We start from the raw sequence: 22,328 nt of genomic DNA, 5'->3' as shown, positions 1-22,328 counted from the left end.
CAGTATACCATCATATGCTGCATAATTGTTTGTAACGCACTCAGAATCTATTTCTCCTTCTTGTGGTAATATATTTTCACTTTTTGGGAGGGCATAATCTTTCCTCCTGTGTGTGCTGTGTGGATGGAACTATAAATCTAGGTTCCCTGCCCTTTTCTTGTCAAAGATGGCCATCAACCAATTCAGGACCCTTGGAGTCCGTGTGGAGGGGCTGTGAATGGAGAAACTGGAAAATTCTTGTTGAGTACCTATCATGTGCTGGCAGAGGTCCCTTCCCACATGGGACTCACATTCTGGGAAAGGCGTGGGAATGGAGGACAGTGAGTTTTCTTTATTCCTCTGCTGTCTGCCTTTCAGGTCTGTTGAATGTTTTCTCCTTCCCAGAGTCCCAGAGCTGCATGGTCTTTTCCTCTCTAAGTCAAGCTCATCAGGTTTTACTTCACTTCTCTGAACTCTCCCCACCCTTTTTGACAAATGTCCTTTTTACTTAAATTATCCCAAGTCAATCTATCTCCTGAAAACAAAAATGTATAATAAATTTCATATGGCTTGAATTATTTTTCAAGCTTCAGGTGCAAAAGAATCACCAAGGGGCTGATTAAGAATGCATATTTCCATGGCCCTTTGGGAACATTATTAATAATTAATTGATTATTGAGATCTGGCAAGGATATTGGGAATGGACATTAAAGCAAACAAATGGAACAGGTAATCTGGCGCTTGAGAACCACTAGATTAAAAAGAGTTAATTGATATTTTTAAATATAGAAAGACAGGCAGGAAATAAAATATTTATGACATGAATAGGGAGATGGCAACTTTCTTCTGCTTTGAAGTAAACAGCATTGATACAATCATGTGAAGAAACATGAAAATATTTGTATATTAAAAATTAAAATTAAAGGATAAGCAGCAAAACAGAAAATGTTTTTATCAAACATGACAGTTTAGTATCAATAATAGTCTGTGATGAGTTCAGTTAGATTTTTAACATAAATAGATAAAAATTTTTCTATTTTTATATAAAGGGAGAGAAATATTAAAGAAAAGATACATAAGAGAATTTTTTTTTTTTTTTGAGACAGAGCTTCAAGCTGTCGCCCTGGGTAGAGTGATACGGCATCACAGCTCACAGCAACCTCCAACTCCTGGGCTCAAGTGATTCTCTTGCCTCAGCCTCCCAAGTAGCTGGGACTACAGGCACCCGCCACAACGCCCAGCTATTTTTTGGTTGCAGCCGTCATTGTTGTTTGGTGGGCCCGGGCTGGATTTGAACCTGCCAGCTTACAAAATAATCAACAAAATGAAAAGTAGAGCAACCTTAATGTGCTTGATCATATTACACCTGGTAAATTAATGGTAGCAGAATATTCAAAGAACTGTGGACACTGCCCTGGCTAGGTTAAGCCGCCCCTACTCTTCTCAGGCCTTTCTGATAGCAGTTTAACTGGTACTGAGAGAAACTATAGTTCCCAAACAACCAAGGTGGTCTTCTCTATTTTCCATTGTTAAGGTCTATGAAAGCTAGAACTCACAACTTCTAGTTTTATCATTTATAAATATAAAAAGAAATCACAACTCATCCCAAACTTCAGCCCTGCAGACCTAAGGCCAGTCCCTTTATAGGACTAAGGGACCAAGTCAATGTCTCTTTATGCCATGATGGCCAGATTTATCTAAATACAATAATAATCACAAAACCTTTAAATATTATGCACAGCATTCTTATAGTAAAAGAAACATTTACTTAAAAATTATTTGTTCATCTGAAATTCAGATTCACCCATGAAGTCTGCATTTTATCAGATAGTCTTGTTATTCTAAGCACATGTATCTTAGCCTTTCTTTCCCAGGAAGCCTCATTGAATGATTCATAAAAACCTCCAGCTCCAGGCAGCAGGGGTGCCTAGGCTTAGATCCTTGCCTTCTTAGGACCATAGTACAAAAGCGTAGCATTTTCAAGCCTTCCTATTTGCTGATTTCATTGGGGACCATGAATTCAGGATCTACGTTTACTCTCTGCTGTGTCCTTTGACTCCTGATCTTCAGGCTGGATCCTGGAGCCAACAATGGCTAAAGAATAGGAAGGTTTTTCACCAAAGACCAGCTCAGAGGAAGAATCAGTCAATTTCCTTAAACTTTGGTTTCTTTGTGTGTAGGGAGTGTGTGGGTAATATTACCTTAGGTAGAACTAAGACTGTTTATTTGTGGCTACAAATTTCAAACCTAATCCAACTAAACAAAATTCCCCCCCAAAAAAAACCCCCACCCAAACCTAAAAACCAGAAGAACAGAAGAATAAAAGAAAGACAAATCAAAGTTGCTATCTATTAGGGTTATGAGTAGGAACAAGAGGCCTGGCACAGTGGCTCATGCCTGTACCACTCTGGGAGCCAAGGTGAGAGAAGCTCAGGAGTTTGAGACCAGACTGAGTGAGAGTGAGGCCTGGTCTCTACTAAAAGCAGAAAAATTAGCTGATCATTGTGATGAATACTTGTATTCTCACCTACTTCAGAGGCTGAAGGATCACTTAAACTCAGGAGTTTAAGGTTACTGTGACATGGCACTCTAGCCTTGGCAACAGAGCGAGACTATCCTAAAAAAAAGAAAGAAAGAAAAGAGTGGCAATGGGGTAAGACAGAGATGGGGTGGTACATCTCTGTGTATAGCTTTTTGTTTCATTTGTATTAGGAACCACACGGAAGCGGTCTTGTGATGATGAAATCAGGTCACATGAGCAAGAATTTGAAATGGAGCAAGAATTTCCACCACAGTACTTTGACCTTCCTACAGCGGACTTGTTCCTTGTCTGATACTTCATGGTCCACACACTAAGAAATTGTACTGATGACAAAAGTTATTAACTGTATCACCAGGAAGCTGGTTTAAATTTATCCACCCTGAAGCCCCTGGTGACACTTGTTTCCTGTGCTTTCTGCACTGTTTCCTTCCTGCTTTTTTCCAGACACATCAAGTCCAATTTGGGGCCTCATGACTTAATGCCAGCTCACTACTGCCTGTCCCTTTTTCCTTCCACTGGTTAAATGCCACCTCTTTTTCTATAACAGACCAGTCACTTATTACATCTTAGATCATGCAATTCTAAGAACAGCATGTGTTAAGAATTGTGCCAAGGAAAGAAGTTGGCTTTGAGCAGATGTGGTCATGTGAGAAAGCAATGAAGTGAGGAAATTTAGGAGGCATTTGATTAATACCGGTAATTTAGAGATTCATGTGTCATTAATGGCTCCCAGAAACCTCCCAGTTGACATCATAGAGTTTCTGGGACTATCTCCCTACATTGGGAGTTATTAGTGATGAGATTCACCTGCCGGTAATGAAAGCGAGGCAAGAAAGGAATAACAGAAGTTGGGTTCCAGATTTTTAGGATGGCAGGAAAGGAAAGACATAATCAGAGAAAAAGACTGAGGGACTCGGGCAGTTGATGAGGAAACTGTTTGATGTGAATATCTCAAATATAGCGTTTGAGAGGAGGACACACATCCTCACTGGGCTTTGCCACTTGCTTAATGAATGACCCAAGGCAAAACCTTTCTGGGCCTATAAAATGAGGATACCTAAAGGTCCTGTACATCCTTTGAAAATTGTAGACTCAGTGAGTCTATTTCATTAACTGTAAATTGCACATAGCAAGAGCTACTCTTGGGAGTTAAATGAGAATATGAGGCAGTGATTGGGACTCTAAACTCAGGATGCTGAACTAAGATCCCTGCCACTTGCTAATCTGTGTGACCTGCAAGAAAGTTACTGAATCAGGGGAAGGTTCTTTATTCTAATTTCTGTGGGTGAGAATAGAGAGACAAAGTATTTAGTACATACAGTCCTTGTAAGGACTAAATTCGATAATACATGTAAAACACATATAGAACAATACTTGGCATGTCTTGAGTACTCAGTAACTGTTTTGTGGTACTCCACTGTTTTGTTGGTAATGTTAGGAGTAAAAGTAATGCATACACAGACCCAGTGCAAAGTCTGGCACATAGTAGGCCCTCATCAGATGGTAGCATTTATCACTCTGGCTTTTTCTGTCCACTCCTAATGCCTGCCCCAGGTCCAGCCTCTCATTGTAGCAGGTATGATATCCTCAGCAGCTGTGTGGACATTTATTATTTGTACTTCTCATGATTTTCAAGTCCTTAGGACTGTATCTGTGCCTTAATTTTTTGAGCTGAGCTTATTATTGTATCCCTTCCATAACTGGAGCCTGGAAGTCAGTTCTGATCTGTCTGTGATGCCAGCTCCTCCTACATTTGGCTCATTTTATTCTCCTAGAAACTGGCTTGCAATTTAATAGACAAATTTGGGACTATGATGCTACTATTCTCATGACAGCCACCTTAGTCAACCACCTTAGTCACCTTGGATATCTCAGCTTGTTGAGGCTGGGTTGAATTAGCTACAAGTCTTCTGCCCACTTCTGGGGAACTGACTCCTCACCTGGCCTAAGAAATTTCTCCTTATTGACGGTTCTTGTCTTCTATTTCCTGTTTTCCTGGTACTAGTTCAATTTGTTTATATTATTTTCAACTATGAGATTCTATTATTCCTTGTTGAACTCTAGTGTGTATTATAATTACAAAAATAAATTTCTATATTGTAGAGAAAGAACAAATGTCAAAGATACTTCAGGAATTGTTGTGCCCAGTCGAAATCCCCACAAAGACAACCAGGGAGCTGAATCCGATGCAAAAGCAAAAGAACCGTTTTATTGCAAGTTCAAACTTGGACTCCCGGGGTCTCCATTACAATGAATCCAAGCCAGGAGCCCAGAGTTGTGGAGCAAGAGGTTTTTATGGTCCCGCGCAGTGGGTGGGTGTGCACAGCTTGAAACAAAGGGGGCGCTTCTGGATTGGTTAGGTGGGGGGGAAGGGTCCCTGATTGTTGGGCAGTTGTCTCATGATGCCTGGTCTTGCCCGGGTATGCCTGGAAGGTGAAACTAAATGGCAGGGGGTGGGGGAGCGAAACTTAACTCCTAAGATGGCGCTGGTTTAGTTCTTTCATTCCCCCCTCTACTTGTAAATTAAAGGCCCAATCATGGGTCTTGCCCCTATACCTGTGTATCCATCATCTCTTGTTCTGCTAAGGGCCAGTACTGACCTTTAAGAACCATTAATTGTACAGCCCCTACACATTCTCTCACAAATGTAATGAGCCTGTTGATAATACAAGGGCCTATAGTTAGAAGTAACAGTAATATTATTTGAGGTCCTGCCATTGCTGATATCAGAGTTGTTAACCAGGGGGACCAGTTGAACAGGGACTCATACCAGCTCTGACCATTTTCTCTTTCTATTTTATGTCGGCACAGGCTTTCTCGAACAAAGGTGCCCCAGAACCTCCCCTGCACGGGTCCCCCATAGACATACCAGGTGACATTATATGGCTGATGGGGATTAGGGTAAGGAAAGGCATTCAAAGGGGTACATACAATCAATATTAACAGCAAGTAGGTGGGGAGCGCTTTAGTTTGAGTTTTAAAGGATTGCCTTCGGCCTGCTGGATTCTCCATTGCAGAATGAAGTCTTCTTGGATGGTGAATGGGTCTGCAAGTTTCACGTGGGTGTGGTGTACCCAGGAGGCGATGCCGTCTACTTTGAGAGCGGTGGGTGTTGCCAGGATCACGACATATGGGCCCTTCCACCGGGGTTCCAAAGTCTCTCAGTGATGCCTTTTTACGTAGACCCAATTGCCAAGCCAGAACTTGTGGGGCTCAGGTACGGGACCAGCCTCGTAAGTAGCCTGCAGGCGGTGCCAACACTCTTTCTGTACCTGCTGGTAACACTGAAGGGAGAGGAGGAAATTTTCATTATCTACCTCAGTTATTAAATCTATACGAGTGTTAGGAATGATGGGGGGTGGTCTTCCATATATTATCTCTTAAGGAGTAAGCCCTAGCTTATAGGGAGAATTTCTCACCTGACATAAAGCAAAGGGAAGGAGAGCCACCCAGTCTCCACCAGACTCAAGAGTTAATTTGGTTAAGGTCTCTTTTAGAGTTCTATTCATTCTTTCTACCTGTCCTGAGCTCTGGGGCCTGTAAGCACAATGTAATTTCCAGGTAATTTCCAGAGCTGTAGCCACCCCCTGCATTACCTGTGATACGAAGGCAGGGCCATTGTCTGAGCCTAGCAGGGCTGGTAGTCCATACCTGGGGAAGATGTCTGCTAGCAGTTTCTTTGCCACCACCTGGGCAGTTTCATGCTTTGTTGGAAATGCCTCAGTCCACCCAGAAAAGATATCAATGAAGACTAAAAGATATTTATATCCATACCGACCTGGTTTGACTTCTGTGAAGTCCACTTCCCAATATGCACAGGCTTGTCTCCTCGTTCTTGGGTTCCCGAAGCAGCAGGGCCTGATTTGGTCTATCTTGGTGTCTAGGCACTCTATTTTAATTTTTGCATGGCAGACTAGATCTTTTAACTTTCTGTTGCTCATGTGAGTGGCCTGGTACATGCGTTGCAGCACTTCCATTCCTAATTGTGCTGGGAGAATAGTCTTGCTATCCGCAGTGCGCCACCAGCCATTATATTTGTCTGGGCAATGGGCCTGAGGAATGGTGCGGAGCCAAGCCAGGTCCTCAGGGGAATATTTGGGTTTTTCAGGTAACACTGGTGCCCCTGGATCTGGCAAATGGAGAATTAGTTCCTGGGCCATTGTAAGGGCCACTTCCTTGGCTACTTCATCGGCTCGGCGATTCCCTCTGGCCACTGGGGAATTTCCTTTTTGGTGGCCCGGACAGTGAATGATGGCCAACTTTTTTGGCAACCAGATAGCTGTCAAGAGGTCTAATATTTCTTGCTTATTCTTTACTGTTTTTCCCTCTGCTGTCAGTAATCCCCTCTCTTGGTATATGGCCCATGGATATGGGCCGTGGCAAATGCATAACGGCTGTCTGTATAGATGTTGACCTTCTTCCCTTCTGCCAGTACTAAGGCCTTAGTAAGGGCTATAAGTTCTGCTCGTTGGGCAGAAGTTCTGCTTGGAAGAGGTTCAGCCCACAACGTTTCAGTCTCTGAAACCACCGCCGCCCCTGCATACCTGTGTCCGTCTTTCACAAAGCTGCTGCTGTCCGTGTACCAGGTTTTCTCAGCGTCTGGCAGTGGCTGATTGGTCAAATCTTGGCAGAGGCTGTGGACTTGCACCAGTATATCTTGGCAGTGATGCAGTGGTACCTCTCCATCTGGGTTGGGCAGAAGAGTGGCAGGATTCAAAGCTGTACTGGGCAAGAACTGAATCCTCGGTGGATTCAGAAGAAGACCTGGTAATGAGTCAGCCGTGCATTGCTCATCCACCGATCTGGGGGCTGCATCAAAACTCCCTCAATGGTGTGAGGGGCTGTTATTAACAGTTCCTGCCCCAAGGTGAGTTTATCGGCATCTTTCACTAGGAGAGCAGTAGCCCCTATAATATGTAGACAAGGAGGCCACCCCGAGACAACTGGATCAAGTCTTTTAGACAAGTAAGCTACTGGGAGGGTCCAGGGATCCAGAGTCTGGGTTAGTACCCCCTTTGCCACCCCTTTATGCTCATCCACATATAGATGGAAAGGTTTGGTGATATCAGGGAGACTTAGCGCAGGGGAGGTTAACAAGGCAGTCTTAAGATTTTTAAATGCCTGGTCTCTTTCCTCTGTCCATTGAAAGGGCTGTCTTGCCTTAGTGGGCTCATAGAGGGGCTTAGCCATTTCTGCAAACCACGGCACCCACAGTCTACAAAATCCAACCATCCCCAGAAATTCCCGTACTTGCCTGGGAGTAGTGGGAACAGGAATTCCAAGCACAGTGCACTTTCTGTCTTCACTTAGCCATCTCTGGCCATCTTTAAGCACATGCCCTAAATAAGTCACATTTTGCTGACAAATTTGGGCTTTCTTCGCTGATGCGTGATATTTCATGTCTCCTAGGGTAGTTCCTTGCAGGCAATTGTGCTTTGTGACGGCTGCTATTAATATATCATCTACGTACTGAAGAAGGGTCAAGCCAGGATGAGATTTACAAAACTCACCTAAGTCTGCATGTAGAGCCTCATCAAAGATGGTCGGAGAGTTCTTAAAGCCTTGGGGCAGGAGGGTCCAGGTCAATTGTCCACTGATGCCCTCCTCTGGATCGCTCCACTCAAAAGCAAATATAGCCTGGTTTTGTGGGGCTAGAGACAGACTGAAAAAGGCATCTTTTAGATCTAGTACTGTGTACCACTTTTGAGTTGATGACAGAGCACTGAGAAGTGTATACGGGTTAGGTACCATGGGGTGGATGTCCATTACCCGCTTATGTACTTCTCGTAAATCTTGTACTGGACAATAGTCATTTGTAAGGGGTTTCTTAACAGGCAACAGGGGGGTATTCCAAGCAGACTGGCAGGGGATCAAAATGCCCACCTGAAGGAGGTGTCTGATGTGAGGGATTATGCCCCTCTTCACCTTTACGGCCATGGGATATTGCTTCATTTTTATGGGTTCTGCTCCCGGCTTAAGTTCTACTAAGACAGGAGGCCGATGAAGGGCTAACCCTACCCCTCCTGTTTCCGCCCATTTCAATGGATAAGAGTGGAGCCAGTCGCTCATGTCAGTTGGGGCTCCATGCGGTGTTTGGTGGAGTGCATACTCATCTTCTAACTGAACAGTCAGAATTTGTATTTGTTGCCCTTGCCCATCTGTTACCTGGGGGCCATACAGCCTAAAAGATATCTGAGCCCCGATTATGGTTAATAGTTCTCTTCCAAGTGAGGGGTATGGGCAGTCTGGAATAACCATAAATGCATGGATACCCAGCCCATGCCTAAGTCTATAGTTCTTCGGGTAGTCCATGAATATTGCTTCATCCCAGTTGCCCCTTGGACCCAAGATTTCTTTGTGTCTAGTTTTCCTTGGTCTCTTAAAAGCACTGAAGCTGGGCGCTGGTGTCCACAAGGAAATCAGTTGGTGTCCCCTCCACTTTGAGGGTTACCCTAGATTCAGGAAGGGGTGCTGAACACGGACCCCCCTAATCACTTAATTCCCCCATCTCCAAGATGTGGGCTTCACCATGGGGGACAGGCTTACCAGCTCTCCGTTTAGGACACTCTCTGGCCCAGTGTCCTATCTCCTTACAGCAGGCACACTGGTCTCTTTGTAAGCTTCTGCATCCCCCCCCCCAGGGTTTCTCCTCACCTTTCGTGGCCAATCTCTTCAGTCGAGTCTGCTGATCTTTAGGTTCGGCAGCTGTAGTGGCCAGAAAGATTTTAGTTAAATCATGAGTTTGTTTGGCCCAAGAGCGAGTCTGTTTTTCTTCCAGTGTCTCTCTGTTATTGTAAACCTTCTCAGCCACTGCAAGCAAATCCTGTAAAGTTTTCTCAGCCAATCTATCTACTTTCTGAAGTTTATTTCATATATCAGGAGCAGATTGATTAACAAAGGCCATGATTACTGCAGCCTTGCTACTATCTTCCTCAGGATTCATGGGAGTATAAGTACGAACACTTCCATGTTCCTCTCTAAGAAGGCAGCGGGAGATTCATTCTTTTCCTGCTGCACATTCCCTACCTTAGCCAAATTAGTCGGCTTACGGGCTGCTTTCTGGAGACCCCTCATTAGAGTCTGGCAGTAGACTCGGAGACTTGTCTGACCATCCCCTGTATGAAAGTCCCAATCAGGGCGGGTAAGGGGGAAAACAGCGTTAATCTCAGCAGGATTAGTGGTCACAGCCCTGTTTGCACCCACAACCGACTTCCGAGCCTCCGACAGAATTCTCTTCCTCTCTTCTGTAGTGAAGAGCACCTGTAAAAGCTGCTTACAATCATCCCAGGTAGGCTGGTGAGTAAAGAGAACAGAATCTAAAAGATTAACTAACACACTAGGCTTTTCAGAAAAGGTAGGGTTTTGCATTTTCTAGTTATACAGATCACTTGTGGCAAAGGGCCAATAATAAAAATCTTGTGCCCCATGTGCATCTGGGGGGCTTACAGCCCTCAGAGGAAGGACAGTTGAGTCAGCATTCGCCTCTCCCTGGGCCCACTGCCTCATGTACGGTGGGCTCCCAGTGCCAGGTCTAGCTGCAGGCTCAGCTTCTGCAGCCGGCTGCCCGGCTGCCTCCTCTCCAGGAGGTGGAGAAGCAACCTGTGGAGGGGCGAGAGAATGATATGGAGGAAGACAAAAGAAATCCTGGTCTGTACTGTCCTGTAACACAGGGTAAAGTGGTGCAGAGGGTTTGGATTTGGGTTTCTCAGTGAGGGGCTTCTCGCGTATGGCAAGAACTGCCGCACTGGTGCAGTGAGTATCTGCTGGAGGCAAAAGAGCTTTTAGCCAAGGAGGGGGATCTTCCACCAAATCCATCCAAGTGGTAATGTACGGAACCTGGTTGGGATGACTGGTCCGTGAGCGGTAGACAATGTCCTTAACCTGAAAAATGATGGGAAGGTGAAAGTTCCCTCGGGAGGCCAGCCAGCATTGAAAGTTGGCCACTCGCTGCTGCAAAAAGTGATGAGTTTAGTTCTTTTCACCATAAGTCCTAGGTCCTGCGCCCTGGACTTGAAGTCTGAGAAATGGTCAAGGAAAAGGGAAAGGGGGGTTTTTTGAGTCTGTCCCATGTTACAGTCTAAGTCAGAGTCGCCCCGTCAAGGCCAGCCATAACCACACAAAGACACCGATGAAACACACGGCACACAATAGGACAAATCAGACAGATGGTTCACGGAAACAAAACTGAAAGTAATCTAATGGTCTCTGACTGTACTGCGGGAGTGACCCACAAAATTGCCCGGGCACAAAAACTACTTTTTCCACCCCACACCCTGGGGTATCCTCGTCCCAGTCTGGTGGGATTACCTCTACAACATACACTGAGTTTCCCAATCCTGAAGAGGCCGGGACATCTCTGTGGCTCTCCTGGCCGGCAGCCTCCAGTTGACTTTACACCGACCACACCATGCACAGACCTTTAATCCCCAAAAATTAGCACAATAGACAAGACAAACACTTACCACCTATCGGCTCTTTGGGTCAGATATCCTCAGAGGGTCCTGGGGGATTTTCCTGGCCAATGCACCAAGTGTTGTGCCCAGTTGAAATCCCCACAAAGACCACCAGGGAGCCAAATACAATGCAAAAGCAAAAGAGCTGTTTTATTGCAAGTTCGAACTTGGACTCCCAGAGTCTCCATTACAATGGATCCAAGCCAGGAGCCCAGAGTTGTGGAGCAAGGGTTTTTTATGGTCTGGTGCAGCGGGTGGGCATGCACAGCTTGAAACAAAGGGGGCGCTTCTGGATTGGTTAGGTGGGGGGGAAGGGTCCTTGATTGTTGGGCAGTTGTCTCATGATGCCTGGTCTTGCCTGGGTTTGCCCGGGCATGCCCGGGCATGCCTGGAAGGTGAAACTAAATGGCGGGGGGTAGGGGGGTGAAACTTAACTCCTAAGATGGTGCTGGTTTGGTCTCTCAGAATCTTCTTAAGCCTGAATTCCTTTGTGGCTCAAAGATGTAGAGGTATCTGGAGGCACAGGCTTACTTTTTTTCCCCACTCCGTTTTTCTTCAAAATGATGTTCTTAAATAAGTATGTCCTGGCAAAGTCTTGGTCCTTCTTTCTATCACATTTTTTACTTTTCTTAGAGAAAAAAAATGCAGCAAGCTCAGCTATCATGAAATAGATGTGGCATTTATGAAACAAATGTTTGAAACTAGTATAAGTTATATTTCTGATTCTGATGTATCATGCTTCTGCAAGAAATGTTATTTGTTAATTCCATTTTCCAAGTGACATTTTGAGAAGTTTAATTAAATTGATCCTTTTAAATTAGAACCTGGACTTAAAAACTGGAGTGTTGGAGTGAGAAATGTAACACTAGGTTACAAATTTGATTTTATAACCCAAGATCCCTCTATCCTTGGTTCATCCATAAATGAATTTTTGAATTGCTCAAAATTTCCATTGTTGATGATGGAAAAACCATTTGAAACAAAACTGGGTTATTTGGACTGGAGCTATTATTTTTACTATGTATATTTTTGAAAACTATCAGGATAAAAAGTTAAACATGCATGCTGGACAATACCATGGAAGGATTCAGATGAATATCATTCTTATCTATTCTCAATGAGCATTGAGTCTAGTGAAGGGAAAAACTAGAGATAAGACATTTTCACGAATTATTGCTATTTCTGTTCCATACCAGCACAAAAAGTTTTTCAATAAGTAATGGACATACAGAAATGAATGATGTATTTGCCTTTGTAGAACTTACATTTTTACTTGATAACAGAATTCTAGAGTTAAGGGGTAAAGGCAAAGAGTTTTCCTTTTTTGTCCATCTGGGAGTTGATGATTGAGAAGAAATTACTAAGCATAGGCAACATCTACACATGAGTTTTAAGAAACTCAGGATAAAATTTTGGAAGCAGGCCAACTATCTGGCTGTGCTTAGAATTTTACAGGTAGAGAAGAAAATATAAATGTTAATAAAAAGAAAGAAGCCAGTTACCAGGCTTCCCTCTGTTCGGTGGGATTAACTCATCCTTAATTGAAAATGAGTTTGGCAAACACGATGACACTGATTAAATTCTCCCCTCCCCCAAACCAGCCTATGGACCACAATTCTTACCTAGTCATGTTCAATGGGAATTCTACCAGTTGAGACAAGTAACATGTGTCGCTGACTTGGGACTTTGCTTGTTGATGAGAGGGAATATCCAGACAGAAGGTAGCTGAGTCAGAGCAGGATTAAAATAAAAGAAATCTGATATTTTTAATCACCAAGCTGGAACATTTAGATAAATGGCCATCTTCTGTCTGGGTTTTAACTCTACCTTATTTTCTGACAAAGGCAATTAAAATTATAACTCTTCCAAGTGGGAATTACAGAGTCATGTATGACCATTTTTAAGCAGAATTTCCTTTTGGGGGGGACCTATTTTCATTGGTCTTCCAGAAAACTACATAACATATATTGCTTGGGTTATATTTTAATGTATGAAAGACACCTTAGTCTAATCAGCAATATATTCTTAGCACTTATTCCTTCTGCAGATGGTAAGCTCATCTGCTTCACATGGCTTCTCTTGGCTTTAACTTAGGAGAGTGACTCATTAAAAAAGAAAATTTCTTTGTTTATTTTCTTAGTATAAAAGTCATACACATTTGATATAGAAAATTTGAATAGAAACATAAACAAAAGAAAAAAATTCCAAATCTTTTATGATTCCATGAAAAAAAAAGGAAATATTTGCATACCATTTAATAATTCACTTTTCTCAGAACAATTAAAAAACTCTGTATTGTAAACTAAAAATAAAATCCTAAGCTCCCTCAACTGATTAAATGGACCCCCTCTTGGCCAAGGGGACCCCAGAGAAACCTTAAAAATTGAGTTACCAGCCATGATGGGATGGGAAGGCAAACGCACCTCATTATACCCCCTGTCTTTTGTGGTTTAGACACAACTGATTAGCATTCATATTAAAATAGAGATCCTAAAACAGACAGAACAGACTGTTTATGGCAATAAGATACCAAATTATAAACAGGACCTAAGGCCATTCCAAGCAACAGTTAAATCATGCACTCCTGCACTTAAAGAATAAACTATATTCTAACCGCCATAAGGTTTTTCTTTCTCTCTAGCAGCTAAACAAGCAGTAGTCTCAAGATGAGCCACACTAAAACAATTGCAGCTCATTCTCCCTCAGAACCCTGACACCCATCCACTGTTCCACAAGCCATAACTACAACTTTGATTACACAGAGACTGATTTTAGTAACTTTCTCCTGATAAGGAATCACCACACACCAACTGGTGCTGGCTAGTTTTACAAGGCTGTGCACTTGAGTGCTTTGTGTCCCAGCTTCATTCTCTGACATGTAGGGCCTAATGTAACATGTTTAAATGTTAAGTGTCCACCCCAAGGTGAACAGGGGTTGAATGTACTATGCATGTTTATTCAATATGCATATGTTAGGACCATCTTCATGAATATTCATAGATCCTCTTATAACCTGTTGAATATGTATTCTTGGCCAACCTCTTTCATATAAATTCTTGTGTTACTCCTCCTTTTCTTAAAGTGCCTGCTGAAAGCTACACATCCCAGCCTAGCAGGATGACCATCCTGCAGGCTACAACTCTTCTCAAGAAATAAAGATCTTCCTTCTAAATTTGTACGTTTTGTGACTTTTAAGTTAACACTATGTATTTCAGTATACAGGCATGAATTTTTTACCTTGTTTGATTAATTGATTAATTGATTTAAGGCAGAATCTTTGTCATCCTTGGTAGAGTGCTGTGGCATCAGAGCTCACAGCAACCTCAGACTATTGGGCTCAAGTGATTCTCTTGCCTTAGCCTCCAAGTAGCTGGGACTACAGGTGACTGCCACAATGCCTGGCTATTTTTAGAGATGGTGTCTTGCTTTGGTTCAGGCGCAAACTCTTGAGCGCAGGCAATCCATCTGCCTTAGCCTGTTAGAATGCTAGAATTACAGGTATGAGTTACCATGCCGAGCCCTATGAATTTTTTTAAATAGCTATATAGTACTTTGTTGAATGCACATTCCTTTGTTTACTCAACAGATCTCATGTTTTTAGATATTTATATTGTTTAAACATTTTGCTTCATTTAATACTCTTGTAGTTTATTTTTATTATTTTTTCCCACTCATCTAACTCATCTATAGTTCTTTTCTTTTCTTTTTTTTTTTTTTATTGAATCATAGCTGTGTATGATCATGGGGCATCATTCACTAGCTTCACAGACTGTTTACCAAGTTTCACATATACCCTTGTAAGATGCACCGCTGGTGTAATCCCACCAATCTCCTTCCCTCTACCCACATCCCCCCTCCCCTCCCTTTCCCCCTTCCCCCTATTCTTAGGTTGTAACTGGGTTATAGCTTTCATGTGAAAACTCTAAATTAGTCTCATAGTAGAGTCCCTAGTGTTTTCCAGATATACTATCATATCATCCACGAAGAGTGAAAGTTTGATCTCTTCTGACCCTGTATGGATACCCTTGATCGCCTTTTCTTCCCTAATTGCAGAGGCTAAAACTTCCATTACAATGTTAAAAAGCAATGGAGACAATGGGCAGCCTTGTCTGGTTCCTGATCTGAGTGGAAATGATTCCAATTTAACTCCATTCAATATGATATTGGCTGTGGGTTTGCTGTAGATGGTCTCTATCAGTTTAAGAAATGTCCCTTCTATACCGATTTTCTTAAGTGTTCTGATCATGAAGGGATGCTGGATATTATCAAAAGCTTTTTCTGCATCGATTGAGAGAATCTTATGGTCTTTGTTTTTTAATTTGTTTATGTGCTGGATTACATTTATAGATTTACGTATATTGAACCAGCCTTGAGATCCTGGGATAAAACCGACTTGGTCATGATGTATAATTTGTTTGATGTGTTGCTGGATTCTATTTGTTAGGATCTTTTGAATATTTTTGCATCTATATTCATTAGTGATATCGGTCTATCATTTTCTTTTCTTGTTGGGTCTTTCCCTGGTTTGGGGATCAGGGTGATGTTTGCTTCATAGAACGTGTTGGGTAGTCTTCCTTCTTTTTCTAACTTTTGGAACAGGTTAAGTAATATAGGTACTAATTCCTCTTTAAAGGTTTGGTAGAATTCAGACGTGAAACCATCTGGACCTGGGCTTTTCTTTTTAGGGAGGTTTTGTATGGTTGATTCTATTTCCGAACTTGATATGGGCCTGTTCAACATTTCCACTTGATTCTGGCTAAGTCTTGGAAGGTGACGTGCTTTCAAGTATTGGTCAATTTCCTTCAGATTTTCATATTTCTGAGAATAAAGTTTCTTGTAATATTCATTAAGGATTTTTTGGATTTCTGAGGAGTCTGTTGTTATTTCGTCTTTGTTGTTTCTGATTGATGAGATTAGAGATTTTACTCTTTTTTTCCTGATTAGGTTGGCCAAAGGTTTATCTATTTTATTGACCTTTTTGAAAAACCAGCTTTTTGATTTATTGATCTGTTTTATTATTCTTTTGTTTTCAATTTCATTTAATTCTGCTCTAATTTTGGTTATTTCTTTTCTTCTACTGGGTTTGGGGTTGGAATATTCTTCCTTTTCCAGTTGCTTGAGATGTCCCATTAAGTTGTTAACTTCCTCTCTTTCCGTTCTCTTGAGGAAGGCTTGCAGTGCTATAAATTTCCCTCTTAGAACTACCTTTGCGGTGTCCCAGAGGTTCTGATAGTTCGTGTCTTCATTGTTGTTTTGTTCCAAAAAATTGGCAATTGCTTTCTTAATCTCATCTCTGACCCAGCTATCATTCAGCATAAGGTTATTTAACTTCCATGTTTTTGTATGAGTATGCAGATTCCTGTTGTTACTCAGCTCAAGTTTTATTCCATGGTAGTCCGAGAAGATGCATGGAATAATTTCTATTCCTTTAAATTTACTGAGGTTAGACTTGTGACCTAAGATGTGATCGATTTTGGAGTAAGTTCCATGGGCTGATGAGAGAAGTATGTGTATTCAGTTTTGTTGGGATGAAATGTTCTGTAGATGTCCGCTAAATCCAAATTGTGGATGGTTAGGTTTAAATCTAAGATTTCTTTGCTCAGCTTCTTGTTGGAGGATCCATCCAACACTGCCAAAGGAGTGTTGAAATCTCCGACGATTATGGAGCTGGAGGCAATCAAGTTGCTGATGTGTGTTAGAGTTTCTCTTATAAATTGAGGTGCATTCTGGTTGGGTGCATAGATATTAATAATTGAGATCTCATCATAGTGAGTATTACCCTTAACAAATATGAAGTGACCGTTCTTGTCCTTCCTTACTTTTGTTGGTTTAAAGCCTATTGTATCTGCAAATAAAATTGCAACACCTGCTTTTTTCTGATTACCATTTGCCTGAAATATGGATGACCATCCTTTCACCCTGAGTCTGTATTTGTCTTTTAGGTTAAGATGTGACTCTTGTATGCAACAGATATCTGGCCTGAGTTTTTGTATCCAGTCAGCTAACCTATGCCTCTTTAGAGGACAGTTTAAGCCGTTCACATTAATGGAGAATATTGATAAGTCTGGTTAAGTTTTGGGTATCGAGTTTTTCAAAAGTCCAGTGGCCATTTTTAATCCTTTCACCAGTGTGGAAATTGGAGTTTGATCCAAAGTTTCTGAGTGAGTTTACTTTTGTGGTATAGGATTGGGTTGGTCATTATGGAGGATAGGTCTGAGAATATCCTGAAGAGCTGGTTTGGTTATGGCAAATTTCTTCAACATATGAATGTCATTAAAGTATTTAATTTCTCCATCATAAATAAAACTCAGTTTAGCTGGATACAAGATCCGGGTTTGAAAGTTATTTTGCTTTAGGAGCTTAAAAGTCGGTGACCACCCACTTCTGCCTTGAAAAGTTTCAGCAGAGAGATCTGCAGTCATTCTAATATTTTTCCCTTTGAAGGTAATGGTTTTCTTTCTCCTGGCAGCTTTGAGGATTTTCTCCTTCATATTAACTTTAGTGAAGTTAATTAAGATATGCCTTGGGGATGTCTTATTGGGGTTGAGTCGTGCTGGGGTTCTGAAGCCGTCCACTATTTGAATTTCAGAATGTCTAGGCATGTCTGGAAAATTCTCTTTCATAATTTCATGCAGAAGGGCCTCTGTGCCCAGTGAGGCCACTTCATCTTTTTCTGGAACTCCTATGATTCGGATATTCGCCTTCTTCGAATTATCCCAGAGCTCTCTGAGTGAGTGATCCATTTTTGCTCTCCATTTCTCTTCCTCTTTGAGAGTTTGGGAGCGTTCAAAGGCTTTATCTTCGATGTCAGAAATCCTTTCTTCTGCTTGCTCCATTGTGTTACTGAGGGATTCTACTGTATTTTTCATATCTTTGAGGGCTGCAAATTCTTGCTTCAGTGTGTCTAAGTCTTTGGTGGTTTTGTCTTTAAATTCGTTAAATTCTTGAGACAACTTTTGAATTTCTCCTCAATTCCTATTTCCATTTTATTAATCTTGTCTGCAATTCGAATTCTGAATTTGATTTCTGACATCTCAGCCAGTTGTTTATGAATGGGATCTTCAATTGCATCTGCCATATCTTTTCTTGGGGGGGTTGATCTATTCTGGTTATTCATGTTACCAGAGTTTTTCCGCTGATTCCGCCCCATGGTTGTTTTACTCCCTCTGATTTTTTTCCCCTGGGGCTTTGTCGAGGGCCTGTACAGTGTTGTGGCCTGAGAAACTGGGGCCCTGTCTGGTGTGGTGGGGATAAATGGTTCTGCCTTGTTTTCAGCTGGTTTCTGTTCTACCCCAGTGAAACAGATACTGTGGATTGAAGTCTCAGCCGTGGAGAAATATCAGCAATTAAGTCACCCCGCCCCCCACTGGCAAACAATTGGAAAAGAAAAATCAAACCTTCCTACCACCGTGCACCCAGAGCACCAACTGATTTGTCCTCAGGTGATTGGTTCAGTTGAAAAATGTCCAAATCAATTGTCTCAGTCTGCACCTGTCTCGCGTGAGAGAGTTTAAGAGGTCTCTGGGAACTGGATCACAGGGGTCTGGTGACTACTCTGGTGTGGCTTGCTCCAGTGCTGCATGGAGTCAGGAGAAGCCACCCAGCCTATAAATCAGTCTGGGAATGTTGCCACCTCCTTCCCCACCTTGCACCACTTCACACCCAGTCACTAATAGCCCTGCAGTTGGCTGACCCAGTTGCCTGTAGTGAATCGGTACTCCAGGAGTTTGTACCTGCCTGAATCACAAGGAAGTCTGCCAGGCCACTGCACTCTGCCTCTCTCCAGCAGGAAGAGGTGAGGCCTGACAACCTCAGGTGCTAGATGAAGGTTGAGGGGTTTTCACTCAGGTCCAGTCTCACCCCTGATTAATGTTACTGACAGAACAGAACAGAACAACTCTGCGTTTCCCCTGCAGAAGAGAAGCTGAATTGAGTTCCAAATCAGCTTGTCTTTGCTCTTGTATTGTCTATAGGCTGACGATCCCCTGAGGGCCAGGTGCATCTTAGGTTTAGTAAAGAGGACCTCTGGGTCAGCCCCGCCCTGGGAGTTTCCCTGGTTTGCAAGTTTATGTTGCCTCAGGCAAACTCAGAGTCTCTGGCTGCCCAGGGAGACAGGGGGTGTGGCTTCAGAATATTCTGTAGTGAGCCGTATTGCTAGCAAAAGAGGGCTGCTGCCTTATGGCTCAGTCAACCGTTGCTCCTGTGTAGCTCCCCTCTGGCCAATCGTCCTCTCTCTGCTCCGTACCCCAGAGTCTGCACCAACAGGCTGCAGCCCAGCACTGTCTACACCCCTCGAACAATCACTCAAGAGTCTGGACCCCTGGGGGACAGGCCTCCAGACCTTCGAGCGAGAGCAGAGGGGAGCGCCGGGAGCCCTGGAAGCCTGGGGTTGTGGGCAGAGAACACACACAGCTTTACACAGTTTTATGCCTGGCCGTATTATCACCAAAAGACGGCTGTCGCACTGTGCCTCAGGGAACTGCCACTCTGGTGCAGTCCCCTCTCTGCCAATCGACCGGGACTGGCCTCCAGACCCCAGTGTGAGCGAAGGAGAGCGCTGGGAGCTCAGAATTCCAGGTAGAGACTATATACAGTTTATACAGTTTTATGCCTGGCAGGAGGACGCCATGGCACCTTAGTAGGGGAGGTAGGTCCAGTTTAGAGTGGAGGTCCAGTTAGAGTGTCTCTCCCGTGGAGTGTAGTGGGAGGACCTTTGAACTCTGCCTGGTTGTTTGTGGGGCACTCTGAGCTGTTCTCATGGGGGAGGGGATTCCCGTCCACTTGGTGATGGATTTTGTACCTTTTGTTTGTATCCTTGTGGTCGCAGCTCGCCTCAGCGGGGTTGACGTGTGTTCTACAACCTTCTCTCTTAGTGCAGCTCAAATCCACCAGGTTACTTGCTGAATTTTTATCCTTTAACTCTCCTTCTGAATGGGAGCCTCTGTGGAAAGCTGGCTTCAGTCAGCCATCTTGTCTCCTCTCCCCTATAGTTATTTTCATAAGATAAATTCCTAACCATGTGGGATTTCTGGGTCAGTCTGCAAGCACCTTTAAAGATTTTTGCTTTAAATGACACAAGACTGTCACATTGATCTTTAGGAAGTTTGTATACAATGTATATTCTGATAGTATGGAAATACCTATTTTTCTAAAGGAAATACGTCCTTTACTTACTTGTTCTCTAATTTATGTGGCTTTTTAAATGTGAACCTATGAATTATTTTATAGATTGCAACTATAAAGAAGAACAGTGAATTTTCAATATCATTTCTAGCCATGCTATTTGTCAAATGAGTTAGATGCAGTGATTGTTTTCAGATATAGCAGTGCAAACTTCAAAGTCTTTAGAATAATGGAAAGAATTAAATATTATTTTAAGTGATCTGACTTGAATTCTGGCTCTAAAGTCTTGAGCAGGTATATCTTTTAAGTTTCCAATTTCTGATCTGTAAAATGAGGACCTAATCTCCCCTATCTATTGGTAGGTAAATTAGACCATGTGGTTCAGGTATTATTGATCCCATTTCTACTTAGAGGGATAATCCAGAAGTATAATCCCAATTAATATAAATCCAAAAGTATAATCCCATCTAATCCCATCTCTCTAACCTGGTTAAGGGATGAACAACCTCATTTAAGCCAACACCATGGAGCATTTATAGTAGATTGTATTATGTTCAAAATATTTCAAACTTATACCATCTGGAGTTTTTACAGAAGTATTATTTTACTTTTCACTCTATTGGCAACCAGCTTAGACAATGACTTTCTTTGCCCTGTAAAATGTTAGCAGAAGTTACATACATACGTCATTTTCAAGTGGAAGTTTTAAAGACCATTATGTGATTCTGCCATCATTCTGTTCCATATGCTATAAGATTCATATGTCCTGGAAAGTGGCTTCTTCTTCAATCTTAGTCCCAATATGAAAAGGAAATGGATCAAAGTCTCAGCTGATCTACAACTGCCAACATGCAAGTTGAATGAGAAATAAAAACCTTTGTTGCTTTGTAAGCCACTGACAATTTGGGACATTCATTACCACAGTGCAGCTTAGCCTAACCTGACTCCTACAGCATTCCTTGGTTCAGAGTAAACATTTTCAGAGTAAACATTTTTCAGAGTAACTAATTTTTGTCTCTTAGTGATGAAGCTCAAAGTTCAGTAAAACCTCCATAGTTGCCACCTCTCTACATTGACCACCTCCTTAAGCTGGCCTAATTTTAAAGTGCCTACTGAAAGCTACATTTCATAGACCAGACATGTACCACATGTTCGTATCAGTACAGCAGGCTTATTTCCTTATGTTGACCACTTACATACATTGTTACAGTTCCTTGGGTGATCAACTTACAGAGGTTCTACTGTATTTGTTTAACATCTGAGCAAAGAGAGACTCTCTTTCTTTGGATGCTGTGATATAGACTAGTGTCACCAGACACTTAACCAAATGCAGCAGCATTTTGTTACTGTGAGATAAATCCTATAGAGGAAGGAGAAACAAAAGAGAATAACACCAAGATAACGTCAGAGAAATCAGCCAATATCCTAATCACCTGAAGCTGACCTATCTTTAAACTCTTTAGTTAAGTGGATCAGAAACAATGAATTCCTTTTCTAGTTTAAAGCCATTTTGAATTGAATTTTCTTCTAATTGCAGCCAAAAGCATCAGGGCTGATTCAAATGTCTTCCACAAGGTGATTCAGCAGAACACAATTTAGGAAGCATAAAAACAGGACAACACCATGAAATAATAATGTCTGGTCAGTGTATATGCTAATGGGTAATTGCAAGAGCAGAGAGGTGAAATTTGGATGAGTTCCTGAAGAGGATGAATTCTGAGATTAGGGTGCAATGTGTTTATTCCCCTGGGGGCTGGAAGTTGGAAACAGTGAAGAGGGGGATAGAGCGAAGCAATCATCACTGGTTTCATGCATGCTCTTTGTCCAAGTTCTCCACTCTGTCCTCGTCTTGCTCTTATAGCTCTGCTTAGTGCTTCTCACTGTCTTTGCTGACCTCCCGGACTTCACTGCTACCTGCTTAACCAGCTGTCCATTCCCAGCCCACTGTGTTCTCTCTTGGTTGGTCCACCTCTCACAGAGAGGCCTCTTCCCAGAGTCATCACTTGACTGGTAGGGGGCTTAATTAACTAGCATTTGTAAGATGTTTCCAGCTCTTTAGTGGATTAGAGGTAATTAGAAAAGCAGAGACAAGAGCTTTTTATTCCCTTCCTCTCTGCTGGTTTCTTTTCCTGCCTCTGGAGAAGCTGGCATTGATGTTGACTTGAATGAATGCAAACTTTTTATCCTGCCTTATTTCATTTTTCATTAAATAGATTCAAAAATCTCCCAGA

The sequence above is a fragment of the Nycticebus coucang genome, chromosome 17 (genome assembly GCF_027406575.1).
Source record: "Nycticebus coucang isolate mNycCou1 chromosome 17, mNycCou1.pri, whole genome shotgun sequence".
In the NCBI taxonomy this organism is placed as follows: domain Eukaryota; kingdom Metazoa; phylum Chordata; class Mammalia; order Primates; family Lorisidae; genus Nycticebus; species Nycticebus coucang.
This window is presented reverse-complemented; position numbering follows the sequence as displayed.